General features: G+C 33.0%; 1 pseudogene; it reads left to right on the forward strand.

Moving 5' to 3' along the window:
- Nucleotides 1-4,065: 4,065 nt before the first annotated feature.
- Nucleotides 4,066-11,800, forward strand: LOC129304632 (cysteine-rich receptor-like protein kinase 44; annotated as a pseudogene).
- The last annotated feature ends 2,800 nt before the right edge of the window (nucleotides 11,801-14,600 follow it).

The following is a 14,600-nucleotide window of genomic DNA, read 5'->3' on the forward strand; positions in this document are numbered from 1 at the left end:
AATATAAAGCCTCACCTTTTCTCTTGGGACCGCATTACTTTTGATAAAAAGGAAGGTGGACTTGGCATTAAGAAGCTTAAGAGTCAAAATATAGCTTATATCATGAAACTTTACCGGGGTCTCATCTCAAAACCCAATTGCCTCTAGGTATGAGTATTGTGTGACAAGTACAAATGTAATAAACCTGTTATCCTTATGGTAATTTATCCTAGCTCTTATTCTTTTACTTAGAGCGGTATATGTAAAGTCTGGGATAAGTTTATGTCTCAGGTTGGTTGGAAAGTGGGTAATGGTGATCAAATATTCCTTTGGTATGATAAATGGTCCCCTTTACCTGACCCTCTTGTCAAATATGCTTTCCACAATGCTAACCATGTTCTCCATGCTCGTGTCTCAGACTTCTGCAATACTGTAGGCAGATGGCATTTTGATCTCTTAAAGTGCTATCTTCATCTAGACGTGTTGAGACAGATTGCTCTTGTCCGACCTCTTACACAACAAGGTGAAGAAGATACTATAATTTGGAGGGCATCTTCTGATGGAAATTTCTCCATTAAATCTGCCTATAAAGCTCTGGAGATCCAAAATAATGAAAACAAATCTGACATCTAGTCCAAGATTTAGAAGTGGCCCACCTATAAGAAAATTAAATATTTTCTTTGGAAGGCTGCTTGGGATCGTCTTCAATGCAATTACACTCAACAACGGCCATGTCCCCTAGGATGTAATGCTTCTGATTCCTCTATCTACATTCCACAGGATTGTAAAGGAGCCCAAGAGGTTTGGAAAAGCTTAGTTAATGCTTTATATTTTAACACCTTCTTTTCTCATAATGTGCAGGATTGGATAACTTGGAACTCAAAGAATGAAGTTGGCAGTCAAATAACTAGAAGAATCCCGTGGCAGATGCAAAGCTTGTTGGAATATATGGAAAGCCAGATGTAGAAAAATCTATTCTGATGATGATTTGTTGACTAATGACATTCCCTTCTCCAGCACGCAATAGATTACAAATGACCTAAAGCTTCAATCTAGGATTAACAAATTAAACAACAATAGCACCAGATATGAACCTAAATGGAGTCCTCCTAAACTTGGTTGGGTTAGACTTGACGTGGACGGCTCTGTCAATACTTATGGTGTTGCTTCATGTGAAGGCATTATTAGAGATGACAAGGGTAAATGGATTAAGGGATTCTCCAAGAACCTTGGTTATTACCCCACTAGTACAGCCGAACTATATGCAATTTTAAAAGGCCTTAAACTTTATTGGAACGAGAAGCTCACTAAAATTAATGTCTACTCCGACTCTCTGGAAGCTCTATCACTTATTAACAATGGATGTTGTGACTCCCACCCCCTCTTTGGGATTGTCAAAAATATTTGAGATCTCTCTATGAGAGATTGGACTGTTACATTTGACAACGTCTATAAGGAAACAAATAATTGCACTGACCTCCTGGCTCACAAGACTCTTTATGAAGATTTTGATACCTAAATCTTTATCAACCTGCCTCTTGATTGTATAAGCCTCGTGGCTTTTGATATGTGTAGATTTTAATCTTTTTGCACAGTTTTTATCATAGCCTTATACTAAAATATATATATATATATATATATATCACTTGAGAGGGCTTTCCGAAAAAAAAAAATAATCCATTTTTCATTAGTCAAATCCAGTCATTGATCCTTCTAGGCTTCTCTTAAATTATTAGGTTTGTATTGAGCTTTATAAATGCTTTAAAGGGTTTAAATTTTCCCTAAGTTAGATATATATCAAGGTTTAAAGTTTTAAATTTTACTTGAACCATTGATTTAAAATATTAGTAGCACGTTTGGTTTAATTCCATGCATCAATGCATTTTGCTGATTTATTTCTTTCTTTGTTTTTTTTTGGGTGAACCATTAATTCCATGCATTTTGCTGGTTTCTAATGGTCAGTTGGGCTTACTAATGTGTAAAAGGGATGACATCATATATTTGCAATTTAGATTTCGTCAAAATGTTGCATCTTATTTAGATAGTTGAGTCCTATAAAAAGGGATTACAAGATGAGAAGACACTATTGCCCTTTAAAAATCAAACGGACTCCTCTTCCATCCCCATTGTCACCGTCCTTCTGCGGCAACATCATTGGTATTCAGCTTCTCCACAATGTTGTCCACCTTCTTTTCATTCTCTAGAAACTTCATTTTTTTGTCACAAGGGTAGTTGTGTCTTTTTATTTTTATGATAGTTTAATTAATTAGAAATATTAATTTGATTCCCATATTATTAAATACCCCAAACTAATTATTATAATCTCCATTACATTATGTTCTCAATGATTTCATGAACCAAAACAGGCCATATATAGGTCTTACATGTAGTACCTATCCCATGAACACTTTCTAGTTTCTAGCACAATACATTCCAATATTTCAAAACTTAAAGTAATTAATTAGCCAACAAATGTTAGTTCAATTTGTAAGGATTTAGTTTTTTATTAACAAGATTGTAGAATTAAAATCCTACTGTTGATGCAAGCATCTTATTAGTAGGTGATCTGTAAATATTTTTATAAGCCTTCCTTTATCATGGAGGCATGCTCTGATGAATCTTAGAACCTAATTCACTTAAAAATTTTTTTATAAAAAATGTAATTAGTTATTAGCAAGTGGAAGCCCAAATAACAAGATATAGGAGCTCGGCCCTTCTATAGATGTTCATTATATTAAGCCGAAAGATGACCCAATAAGTGGAAGTATCAACCATTCGTTTGGCATGAGTTATACAGGTAGTCTTTTTTTGGCCAACTATACAGTTAGTCTTGTTCATTAGTTAGGACAATTTCATTCAAATAAAATATTTATTGTAAAAAGAAAATCAAAAGTACGTTGTTTGATGAGCATTTTTAGATGGCCCATAATCCAAATGCAAGTTGAATGTCAAAACGCCGGTTCTACCCCTCTATGGCTCTACCAGATTCATCGATGGGATACCGCATTCTTTATTGTTGAAAAAAATTGTTATCATTTTTGTCGCTCGTCTGAATTTTTCTCATATCTGTATTCTCTCTCCTCTTTTTCTCTCCTTTTCTCCTTTTCTCTTTCCTTGCTTCGCATCACTTACGCTTCAGTGTTTGAGTGAACGAATGATTCCGCTAAATGGGCATTTCCTTAGAAGCAACTGGGAGTTGCTTTTGGCGACTTTCATTCAAATTTTTTTAGTTGACAGAGTTGAATTAATTTATCATAGGATTTTAAGTTCAAGTCTCAATGTAGCATTTTAATTAGCCAGGTTTAGAGGAAAAGTATAACTGATGGATATATAATAGTAGTTTGAGCTCTTCAAGTGCCATTTTAAGGTTCAATTTTTGAAAGTGTACATGAAGAACAATACTTAAAAGAAAATAACATTTTAAATGACATTAAAATTTTTCAAAAAATTAGTCTTATGGTTATAGGCATACACTGGAAAATCCAAAAAAAAAAAAAAATCGAATCTGGATTCTATCTCTCATATCTGCTTCTCTGTCATCGCGCCTTGCTCGTCATGTCACCTTATATATAATTTCAGATCTAATTTTCTTCGTTCTTCCCATCCCATAATTTGGCATTTGCATTACTCTCAAATGTCGCAAAAATGGGACTATTTTTTTAAATATCGATATTGTTACTATGCAATGAGAGGGTGGGCAGTAGTTGAAGAGACAACAAGTGGCGTTAGTTTTTTATGTCTATAGTCTATTCCTATGTTTCTATCTATATTATTTGTACATGTTGTTTTATTATTTTCCCTCCACGTCATTGACTTTCGGAATCCAATTTTAGTAAATGAGCTATAAATTTTTTATTTTAAAAAATATAAAACATGAACAAAATTATAATTTCACTATAGCAAGGTATCAGATAATGTATTTTATTTTAGGTTAGGTAATTATAGGAAAAGTTAGAAGTCAAGGGCCTTAGAATTGGTCACATCAATGTCTTTCACTTACATCAAGCTTCTCCATCATATAAATCAGTTCCTTCTCTTGTACATGCTACTGCAATAAATTTACACACAATTAATCATCAAATATGGCTTTCCACAAAATTTTCTGACTCTTCTTTATTACTCTCAAATATTCTTCTACTAGTAAAGCCTTACCGGTTATCAATTGTTCTGCCATCAACACCTTCGTTGTCGATAGTACCTTTGAGTCGGACTTAACGGCGCTCCTCTCTTCCTTAACTTCCGTCAACACTGACTTCTACAACACCACCGTTGGCGCCGTCTACGGCCTCTTCATGTGCCGTGGTGACGTCCCCGTGCAGTCTTGACAGAAGTGCGTTATGGTATGACAAGTGCATGGTTCGGTATTCCAACCGTTCCTTCTTCTCCACCGTTGATACAAGTCCTAAATCAGTGGTGTTCAGCCCCGCCAATTCATCTGATCAGGCAGGCCTCAAGAATGTTCTGAACAGTACTATGAGCGACACGGCACGTGAGGCGACCAAAACTGGTGCGGGGGAGAAGAAGAAGAAGAAGTATTATGCGACGAAAGAAGTGAGATTTTGGAAGAATCAAACGTTGTATTGTCTTGTTCAGTGTACTCCTGATCAGTGCAAGATTGCACATTGTGTCTGAATGGTATTGTTGAGGAGCTTCCGTGTTGTGAGTTGAATATTCAAGGAGGAAGAATTTACTATCCCAGCTGCAATTCTCGTTTTGAATTGTATCACTACTATGATGATGATGATCAGCCACAAGTGTCCACAAATTCTTCAGATCATCACGGCAAGAAAAACTCATGCTAATCATGTTCTTTTCTTGTGATTTATTTCCTGTCTCCTTTTTCCAAACATATTAATTAGACTTCTTTTTGAACAAAATTAATTATTTAATTCTATTATTTTAGTTTAATTGTAACTTAATTTTTAAACTTTAACTCGTTTTGTCTCAATTATAACTTAATATTTAAATGTAACTCAATCACTATAGTTTTAACTATTTAAATTATTAGTGCCTATATTTTAGAAAATGAAATTTTAATTTTTATAATTTTATTTTTGAAATTATGTGGGCTAAATTTTATCAGATAAAAATTCAAAAATTAAATTATAATTAAATTAGAATTATAATAATTGAGTTACCAATCAAACATGAATTGTAATTAAGTCAAAATAATGTAATCAAAAGATTTATTTTCTTCTTCCTTTTTGGTCTGAGAGCGTAAATCTACTTATAAAAAAGTGTGTTGACTTTGGCAGAAAGATAAAATTTTTAAAAAAATAATATGAGGAAATAACTAGGAGAGGGGAACAATTAGTATATACATTTCCCCCTTTTCTTACCTCTTAAAATACTCTATTCATTAAAAAAAGTAAGATATTTTTTATAAGGTTAGATGTTTAAAAAAATATAAAACATTTGTAATATTTTAGTGTGTAATTAATATATTTTTTAAAAAATATATTTAATAAATAAATTATTTTATATTTATTTTTAAGTCAAACATTTTATTGATTTGATTTTATGTTTACAAATTTGTTAAGAATTTTTTTTTTCAGATTGCATGTATTTTCATATTATCCCCAGCTGCAATGCTTATGTTCTTTAATCATGATTTCTTTTTGTCTGTTTTTCCAAACTTATTAGAGTTTTTTTTTTGCTTGAAAAAATAAATCTACTAATGAAAAAGATTGTGTTGACTTTGGCAGAAAAATGAATTCTAAAAGAGTACATGGGGAAATAACAACAGGAGAGGGGAAGAACAATTCATCTATCATTTCCATTTTCTTACCGCTTAAGATAATTAAGAAGATAATATACAATTAGATAAATATTATAATTGCATTTTAATTTGATTTATGTTACAAATTTGTTTTTTATATATAGATATAAACAAACTGTATTTAATTTTATATTTATTTGAACTCGCAACCACCAAAAGTATGACGAATTTATTAGTGACACGAGGCACAGGGCCATCAGGGTTTCTAGCATCTCAAAAATGGGGAGTGACAGTAAAATCCTGAAAATTGAGGGTTTATGATAGTCTAGTTTTCGAACAAAATTATAATATTAATTTAAAAAATTACAAGTATGAATCACAATTATAAATTGAAATTTATATTTAAAATTTAAATATTTTGTTATAGTTAAAACTTCTAAATTTATGATTGTCTAAATTAATATTTATAATTAATTTTTTAAAAATTTTTGTTGGGATCTAATTATCATAAATTCTCATTATTTTGAGATTTTAACATCATTTTAGAAATATAAAAAAAGCAGCTGTGTTAAATATTTTTTGAAATAGCTTTGACACAATTATGATTTTACCTAATTTGGCTCATGAATAACGGATAGTTTTATAAAAAAGAAAAAGGAAAAAAAAAAGATGATAAAAAACAGTACAACACGCCTCTCCATAAGCTGAATTAATTTAATATCATCATGTTATGATTATTTTAATTCTATTTCCCTTTGAAGGACAGTATGGTTAAACATCATTAATGAAATCTTATTTTTATTAAATTATTTTATATTTTAAAATGAGAAAATACTTTCAAAATTATTTTATAATTTGGGGTGGAGGGAATAGCATTAACTTAAAAGCTCTAATCTTATTTAATTAATTAACTTTATTTGTTATCACAACAGATTAATATTGGCAAGTGATTGTCTGTAGTTTGTATATAAAAGGCCTGATCACATGTGACGAATTGATATTGGCAATTGCGTGTGTGTGTATTTTGTTTGATATTATAAACTTACATATTTGTATTTTTTTTATCCTATAATTCAGAATTAGGCCAAGTATGACTACTTCTGTTTTACTTAAAATGTTTTTTTTTTTTTTTTAGCTTGTATTCATAATGTATTTCATATTCATGCAGTAAAAAGGAAAGGTCAAGCAGCAAAGATTAGTGTGATTGTTGTAGTTTCTCTTGTTGTTCTGGTGATGCTTTTATGCTTCACCTACTATCCCTTAAGGGGTAAAATGAAGAAAAGTCGTGGGATATTACTAAGACAAAAATACTGTAAGTAAATTTTTTTCTCATTCTATAAATCTTTTTTTGTTTATAAAAAAAATACAACTTGGTTGGTTGAAACTATCATTGGGATATATTATTATTTTGATTTATTTGTTTAGTTGGAAGTGAAGGCGCCACTTTAGAATCTTTACAATTCAGTTTGGCTACTATTGAAGCAGCAACAAATAAGTTCTCACATGAAAACAGTTTAGGCAAAGGAGGATTTGGACAAGTCTATAAGGTAACAAATTGCCATCAATGCTCATGTTTTTTTTTTTTAATTAGCGGGGCAAGCACTATGAGGTTATAAACAAAATTAAACCCATGATCTCCTACCTACGAGAGAGTTTACATGCATGCCACTAGGTTAGAAAACTACTGATGGCTTATGTCTTATCTATATATTAATATATTTTCCCTTTTTAACCAAATCAACCATTATATCAAGGTATTCTTTCTAATGGTCAAGAAATAGCTGTAAAGAGACTTTCCAAAGGTTCTGGCCAAGGTGTAGAAGAATTCAAGTATGAGGTTTTGTTAATAGCCAAACTTTAGCATAGAAATTTGGTGACACTATTAGGATTTTGCGTGGAAGAGCAAGAGAAAATACTTATCTATGAATATGTTCCCAACAGGAGTCTTGATTACTTTTGTAATAGCCAAGAAAAAAAATTTATAATAATAATAATAATAATAAGTGTATATTTATAAGTTGGTGTTTAATAGTGGTTATATTAATTGGAAATATGTATAGTAAGGAGAAGTATTGGCTCAGTGGAGGCGATATTGGTCCTGTAAATATCAAGTCTCAAGTTCAAACCAATACTGGGGAGAAGTTTTTACTTCTTTTATCTATATGAAATTACCATCTTGCCCTCCTTCTCATTTGATAAATTTTCTTTCATTCTTCTTATTTGATCGGTACACATACACACAGAGAGAAAGTTTGAGACTGTGCAATATTATTCTCCAACCTTCTACCATAACCAATTATCTCTCTCTCCCCTCTTTACTTCTGGCTATCACCGGCGACGAAGAAGGTTCACCACTACTCAGTGATGGTTAGACGCTCCTTCACGCAGACAGACTTTGTTTTTCTTCTTCTTTTCTAGTTTGTTGCTTCCCTGTGTTGTTCACGTTCAAGCAGCTATTAGAGTGAAGGACCAGGTCGTTAGAGCTAGAGGACTCTACTCATAAGTTCTTCCTTTCCCAGCTCAACCGTGAGCTTTGTGCTCTGCTTTACTGTTACGTGTTCCCTGTTTTCGCGTTCTCCCTGTATGCTCTTCGGTCCGGGTGTTCTAAGCTGAAAAATCACAAAGCATCAAAACTAGAGTAGAGTTATTGTTGTAAGCTTGTATCAGTGCTGTGGAGTCAAGCTCCTTTCATTGCTGTACATCGTGACAGTGTTCGGATTATATCTCCCCTGTTCAGCTGGCTGTTGCAATTTCTTCATCTTGGTTTTCTGTTGTGGTGAGTCAAGGTGAGAAGGCTTCATGTTTAGGCTTCTTTTACCCTGTATATATGTGAACTGGTGATTAAAGTGGCAGAAAAGAATTTGGCTTCCCTGTGACTGTGTATGGCTGTACGTGGCTGAGAAAAACAAAGGAATATATATATATATATATATATATTATGCATGCCTTTTGTTACTGTTATGTCGTGCTGTTATAGGAGGGAGAAGATTCAAATTTAAGTTGGAAGTTTGTTCAAAGACTTGCTATATATATGTGTGTTGGTGTGGGTCATAATCCTACGAGCTAAATGGATTTGAATTGAATTAAATATGGTTAAAGAAAATATTAACGAAAGGTAGGAGGAGAGTGATTTGGATATATAATTTAAATAATTAGAATTTATGCACCTAAAGTAATTGGTGCAAAACCTATAAAAAAAATTACCTCAAAAGTGGGAAAGGTTGTAAGTATGAAGGATAATGTTTGGTGGAAGAAGTATATAGTGTGCAAGCTATGGAATCATGAATGGATGGTTTAGCTAAAACAAATTGGTGGGGACTAGAGATTTTAACGATAACACTTGGATCAATTCTAAATATGATAGTGATTGATTTGGAATTATGTTAAAAAATTTCATTTATTTATATATATTTTGATAGGGTGCGAGGAAGAACAGGACCCTGACCAAAATTAAAGGCAAGGAACATTTTGAGAATTTAAAGCTTCAACAAGTAAGTGAATAGCATTTCCTTTAATCTATTTTATTAGTATTTTTATTTTCAATAAAATTTTCATTGAGATATTTTATTCTTGTGAATTATATTAGTATTGAAACTTTGTGATATCGATACGAGATTTTTAAAGAAAGGTATATGCATTTGTTTCCTCAGGGAATGTGTTTCAAAGAGTTATAGAATGAGTTGGTTTATTAAATTCTTGAAATTCTTGATTATTTAGATAACGTAAATTCCTATATTATTTTATGAAGGACTATTTTCAACAGGTCTTAAATTGAAATTTAAAGTGATGCATGCGAGTTTGGTATTGGAAACGCAGATTATATTTCAGAAATAATTATTTTTCTCGCATGTTTGAAACACGATTTTTGAGAGGACTTTAAACAGAACACTGCTGCTAACGGCAATTCCGTTAGCTTGCAGCGCGCTGTGGTTAAACACTAGCTAGTTTGTTTTGTGAGTTTGATTTTCACGTTTGGTATTCATGGGCTTCGTACCCGCGTTTGATTCCGTGGCCTGAGCCGTGTTTGGTTACTCACCCTCATAGACTGTGTGTTCACGTTTGTTTCGTAGCTACGGCTGCGTTTGGTTACTTACCCTCGTGGACTGGTGTGTCCACGTTTGTTTTCGTGGCATAAGCTATGTTTAGTTATTTACTCTCGTGGACTGAGTGTCCACGTTTGTAACCTGTTCTGTTGAGTTCTCAAAATTTTAAATGTTGATTAATATGTGTTTTCAAAATTTATTTAATTTTGACTAGTAATTTGTATCACTTTGAGTTATATGAGAGCAGATTGTTTTCTTGAAGCATGATAACATAAATTGTTTTGAATTTACTTTTATTTTATAAATATGGTTATGACTTACATGTTTATAAATTTTGGTGAAATTACTTTTAACTAGTTGACACCATTATTAGAGATTATTGATTAAAAAATTTTAAGAATTTTCCTCATGGGAATGCTATTCACTGAAAAATTACTTTGACGTTAGATTTGTTAGCTGACGATGATCCCACCATCGACCTCAAAAGGGCAACTAGCTACAGTGGGTGGACCTTTTTGATTGGTATTGTTGCTTTAATGTAAATATATGATTTGTATGTCGTTTTGATTTGAAAGAAAGGGTAGATGCTCCACATAGGTTGTTGATAAATCTTATTTTAGATCTGTATATTGGTTGATGGCTGGAAGGAGCCATGCTCCTGAATTATACTGGTATTTGTAAAAGAAATTTTTGTTGTAGAGTTTTCAAGAGATCCTAGTTACAGAGGAGGTTCTGTCAAAATTTCTACAAAAACGTTGACACTTTCTTATGATAATGAATTTAAAGAAGTTATTTTAATTCTCATATGATTTGATTGAATTTTGTTCTTTTCTTAAAAAAAATGAAAAAAAATGGAATAAATATTCACTTGGAGGCTTACGGGAATGTGAGAGTGGTTCACACCCGTGCCGGTCACCCTCTATTTTTGGGACGTGACAACTTTTTATTTGGTTTACCATTCTAAACTCATTTTAACTTTTAGTTTAAATAATTTATGGTCCATATGCGTTCATTATGACAAATACTGCTACTGCTGCTATTGTTGTTGTTGTCGTTGTCGTCGTCGTCGTTGTTGCTGTCATCGTCGTCGTCGTTGCTGCTACTGCTGCTGCTTTAGTGACTACTCACAGCAAATTTCTACATAGGTTCCCAAAAAATCAAGGTATTAAATTGGATGGAGCGCTATAGAATCGTTGGAGGAGTTGCTCGAGGAATTATATATCTTCATGAATATTCTCGCCTTAAAATTATACATCGTAATCTCAAACCTAACAATATTTTGTGTGAATCCAAAAATTTCAGATTTTAGCCTTGCTAAGATGGTCGCCATCAATGAAAATGAGGGAAGTATAAATAGAATTGTTGGAACATAGTAAGTTCTAATGTTCCTTTACCCTCTCTATCTATCTTGATATATGGTTTGATATATTTAAATGTTGTATTGTTTTTTCAGTGGTTATATGTCTCCAGAATATACAATGTTTGGACAATATTCTGAAAAATTAGATGTTTTTAGTTTTGGAATTATAGTCTTAGAAATTATGAGTGGGAAGAAGAATGCAAGTTCTCATGATCAATCACAATATGCTGATAGCCTCTTGAGCTTTGTAAGTAATGGAGTCTCTTCAATTAACGTTTCTCATGTAATCTTCTCAACTTTCAAAACAGAGAGAGATTATTTTAATTGAACAAGGTAATAAAAGGGTAAGATTGAAATAATTAGTTTTACTTAATTGTGATGTAGGCTTGGACGCAATGGATGGATAAAAACTTGTTGGAGATGTTGGATTCAAATCTAAAGGAATTTGGATCTTATAATGAAGTGATGATCAAGTGCATTCAGATTGGGTTGTTATGCGTTCAAGAAAATCCAGAAGCAAGACCTACTATGGCTACAGTTGTTTCATATCTTAGTAATGATTCAATTCAATTGCCAATTCCGCAACAACCTGCATTCTTTCTGCTTGGTCATCAGACGAAGTCTACCACTAGTTTTGATGGGATCCAAGAATCATTCTCTACTAATGAAATGTCAATGAGTCAATTATTTCCTCGCTAGCCAGTTGTATAGCCAGCAAGCCACAAACCTTCAAGGCCTAATGCAAGCCTTTTCTTCTATTCAAAAGTATTTCTTTTCAAGTCAACAATCATCAGTATTATTAATTTGTTGTGTTAATGTACAGATCTGTCCCTAGAAGTTTTTATGCAGGTGCCATCGGAATCTTCATCCAGGTATTTTCTTTTTCTTTTTCTAATCTTTGAGATCTGTTTCACCAAGCTCTAGAACCTGAAATCGGGGCACCAATGCCGCGCACCTAGCCATTTGCTATCATCTTTATTGATATCATTTGGTGTGCTGGCAGGGGAATCGATTAACCCAAATTGGTTGTAGGAGACAAAGCCAAATTTTTGGGTTGCTTTACAGTGCAAACTGAAGTGAGAGGTTTTTCTTTTGCTTAATGTTCATATGTGTTTAGCTTGGAGCTGGATTATCTCCTGCTCCTCCCCTCCTATTTTCCATCTTGCCCTCACGAGGGCAGGATTTTTTTTTTAATCTTTAATCCTGCCAGCAGACAACTTTCTTCCGACTTCCAAATGCATTATTTGCTTAATTTCTAAAAGCTTAAAATGGGTTTCTTGCAAATTTTCTCAAAATGAGCCTTTGTGCTTGTTCAAGGGTGGAGCTAAGATTTAAGAATAAAGGAGGACCAAGATTAAAAATATATATATATTATAAAGTTTTCATAAATTTAAAGAAGGTCAAAAACATGTAACACTTATATAATATAAAAGAAAAATTTTAAAAATTGATTGCACCACTGCCATTGTTGGTCCCCCCTCCACCACTGCTTGTTCTAGTTGATGAATTTGCTTGCTCTTAAAATGGGTTTCTTGCATATAGATTTTAACTGGTATGAAGATTATGAGTATCATTCAGGGAAATTTAGTTAGGATTTGCTCGAAGTGCGAAATTAGGAAGCACAACGCACTTACTTGTTTTATTTGTGGGGGAATTCAAATTCATTATGGGCGAGTATTCTTAGGTTATGGTGATTCTTCTTTTATTGCATGTTCATTGTGCAACTTGGGTTTATGTGTTACGGTTTACGCCCAAGTACCTGACATTGAAGTTTCCTTTCCTCTCCCTGACCGTTTCAGCTTAAGAAGATGTGAAAGTGCCTCTCTCTCAATAAAAAACGGTGCATTTTGAGGTGTGAATAGGAGAAAAGGGATTTTATAATTGGAGTGTTGAATAAGACAATCCTTTCATATCCTTTAAAATCCACCCTATAATATGGAGTTAAAAAGCCAAAGTAAATGATTTTAGCTTTTATAAAAAAAAAATTGAATTTTTGAACCCCTTTCATGCTTAATAATTACATACAAATCTATATAATATAGAAAAGTATGGGCAAACAAAAGTTGCTAGATTTATAAAGATATAAAATAACATATAAATTATTATGATTGTATATTCATCAGTCTTCAACAATTATTTCAATAATTACACATTCTATTTAATTTATGGGCGAATACGCAACTCCGTAGTCCTGAAGAAAAAGGCAGCAACAGACGGCTTAATTGATCAAGGAAGGAGACCAAGATGACGTGGGGTATGGTTGAAATGTCAGTGGGAGAAGAAAATAAAAATATAAAAGACAAGCACGTCACATGACTTCATCAAGGGGCCCACCTAATAAATTTTAGGCATTAATCACTTTTATTAATGGGTGAAGGGGGAAAAATGCGTAGTTGCATTCCGTGCTCCTCATCTCAAGGCTCTGTTTAGTAAGCAAATTCAATTTAAAGGAATTAAAACTGGGATTAAAATTAAAATTGAAATTCAGAATGAGGCTTTAAATTATGTTTAATATAGAGTAATATTTATAAAGAATACTTATCTACATTTTATTTTATAATTAAATATAAATCATAAAAAGACTATAATATCCTTAAAATAATAAAAAGGAAAAATTATAACCTAGCTAACACATTACCCTCCTCCCTAGAGAGCATAGTGGTATGTCTACAAATTACTCTCCTTCTCCCCCAAAGAGCACAACAGTGCATCTATGATTATGCTGCATCTCCACCAAAGAGCACGGCGACGCACAAGGCCATTCCCTGTGCTCTCCCTACCATGCTCAATCTTCTTCTTCGTCTTCTTGCTGTTCCTTTTCTAGTTTTCATGTAGATCAATGGAGTGATAAAGATATACTTACTAATGATCGGCGATGCAAATGGCTTTTTGGTTTTTGATGGATGAAGGCCACTTATTCACTGGTGATGTAGATCGATAAAGTGATGGAGATCGATAGAGTGAGATGAGAACTAAGAGACATCATTCACTCGCCATTATGTCTATGTGTGGCTGCCGTCGATGTTGTGCTTGTGTGTGGCTGTTGTCGGCACCCTCGTTGGAGTTGTGAGGTGGGGTAAATGCTAGAGGGCTAGAGGGAGAGACAAGAGAGGTATGGGGTGGAGGGCATTTTGGCTAAAAAAATAATCAATCGCAGGATTGATTTTCTAATACCAGGGGGTAGGTGATATTGAGTAATCCCACTTTAGAAGAATTGGGATTGGGATTAAATTTTCTATTATCCCATACCAAACATGAAAAGGTGGGATTGCCTAATACCGATCCCAATCCCACCCTCTTAATGCTTTGTGGCAAACATTGCCTAAAGGTTCACCATAATCTTTAATTTTATCATCATGCAATCTCTACCATTTATTTTAAATTTATATTTTTAACATTATATTATTAAACAAAAATATGAAATGTCTTCTGAGCTCAATTGGAGATGAGTCTCACGTTACTCATTTCAATTGATGAGGTTTGGACTATTCAAATTTAA

Source organism: Prosopis cineraria, unplaced genomic scaffold (assembly GCF_029017545.1).
Source record: "Prosopis cineraria cultivar Desert tree isolate PC_DT_omini unplaced genomic scaffold, ASM2901754v1 PC3, whole genome shotgun sequence".
Classification (NCBI taxonomy): Eukaryota; Viridiplantae; Streptophyta; class Magnoliopsida; order Fabales; family Fabaceae; genus Prosopis; species Prosopis cineraria.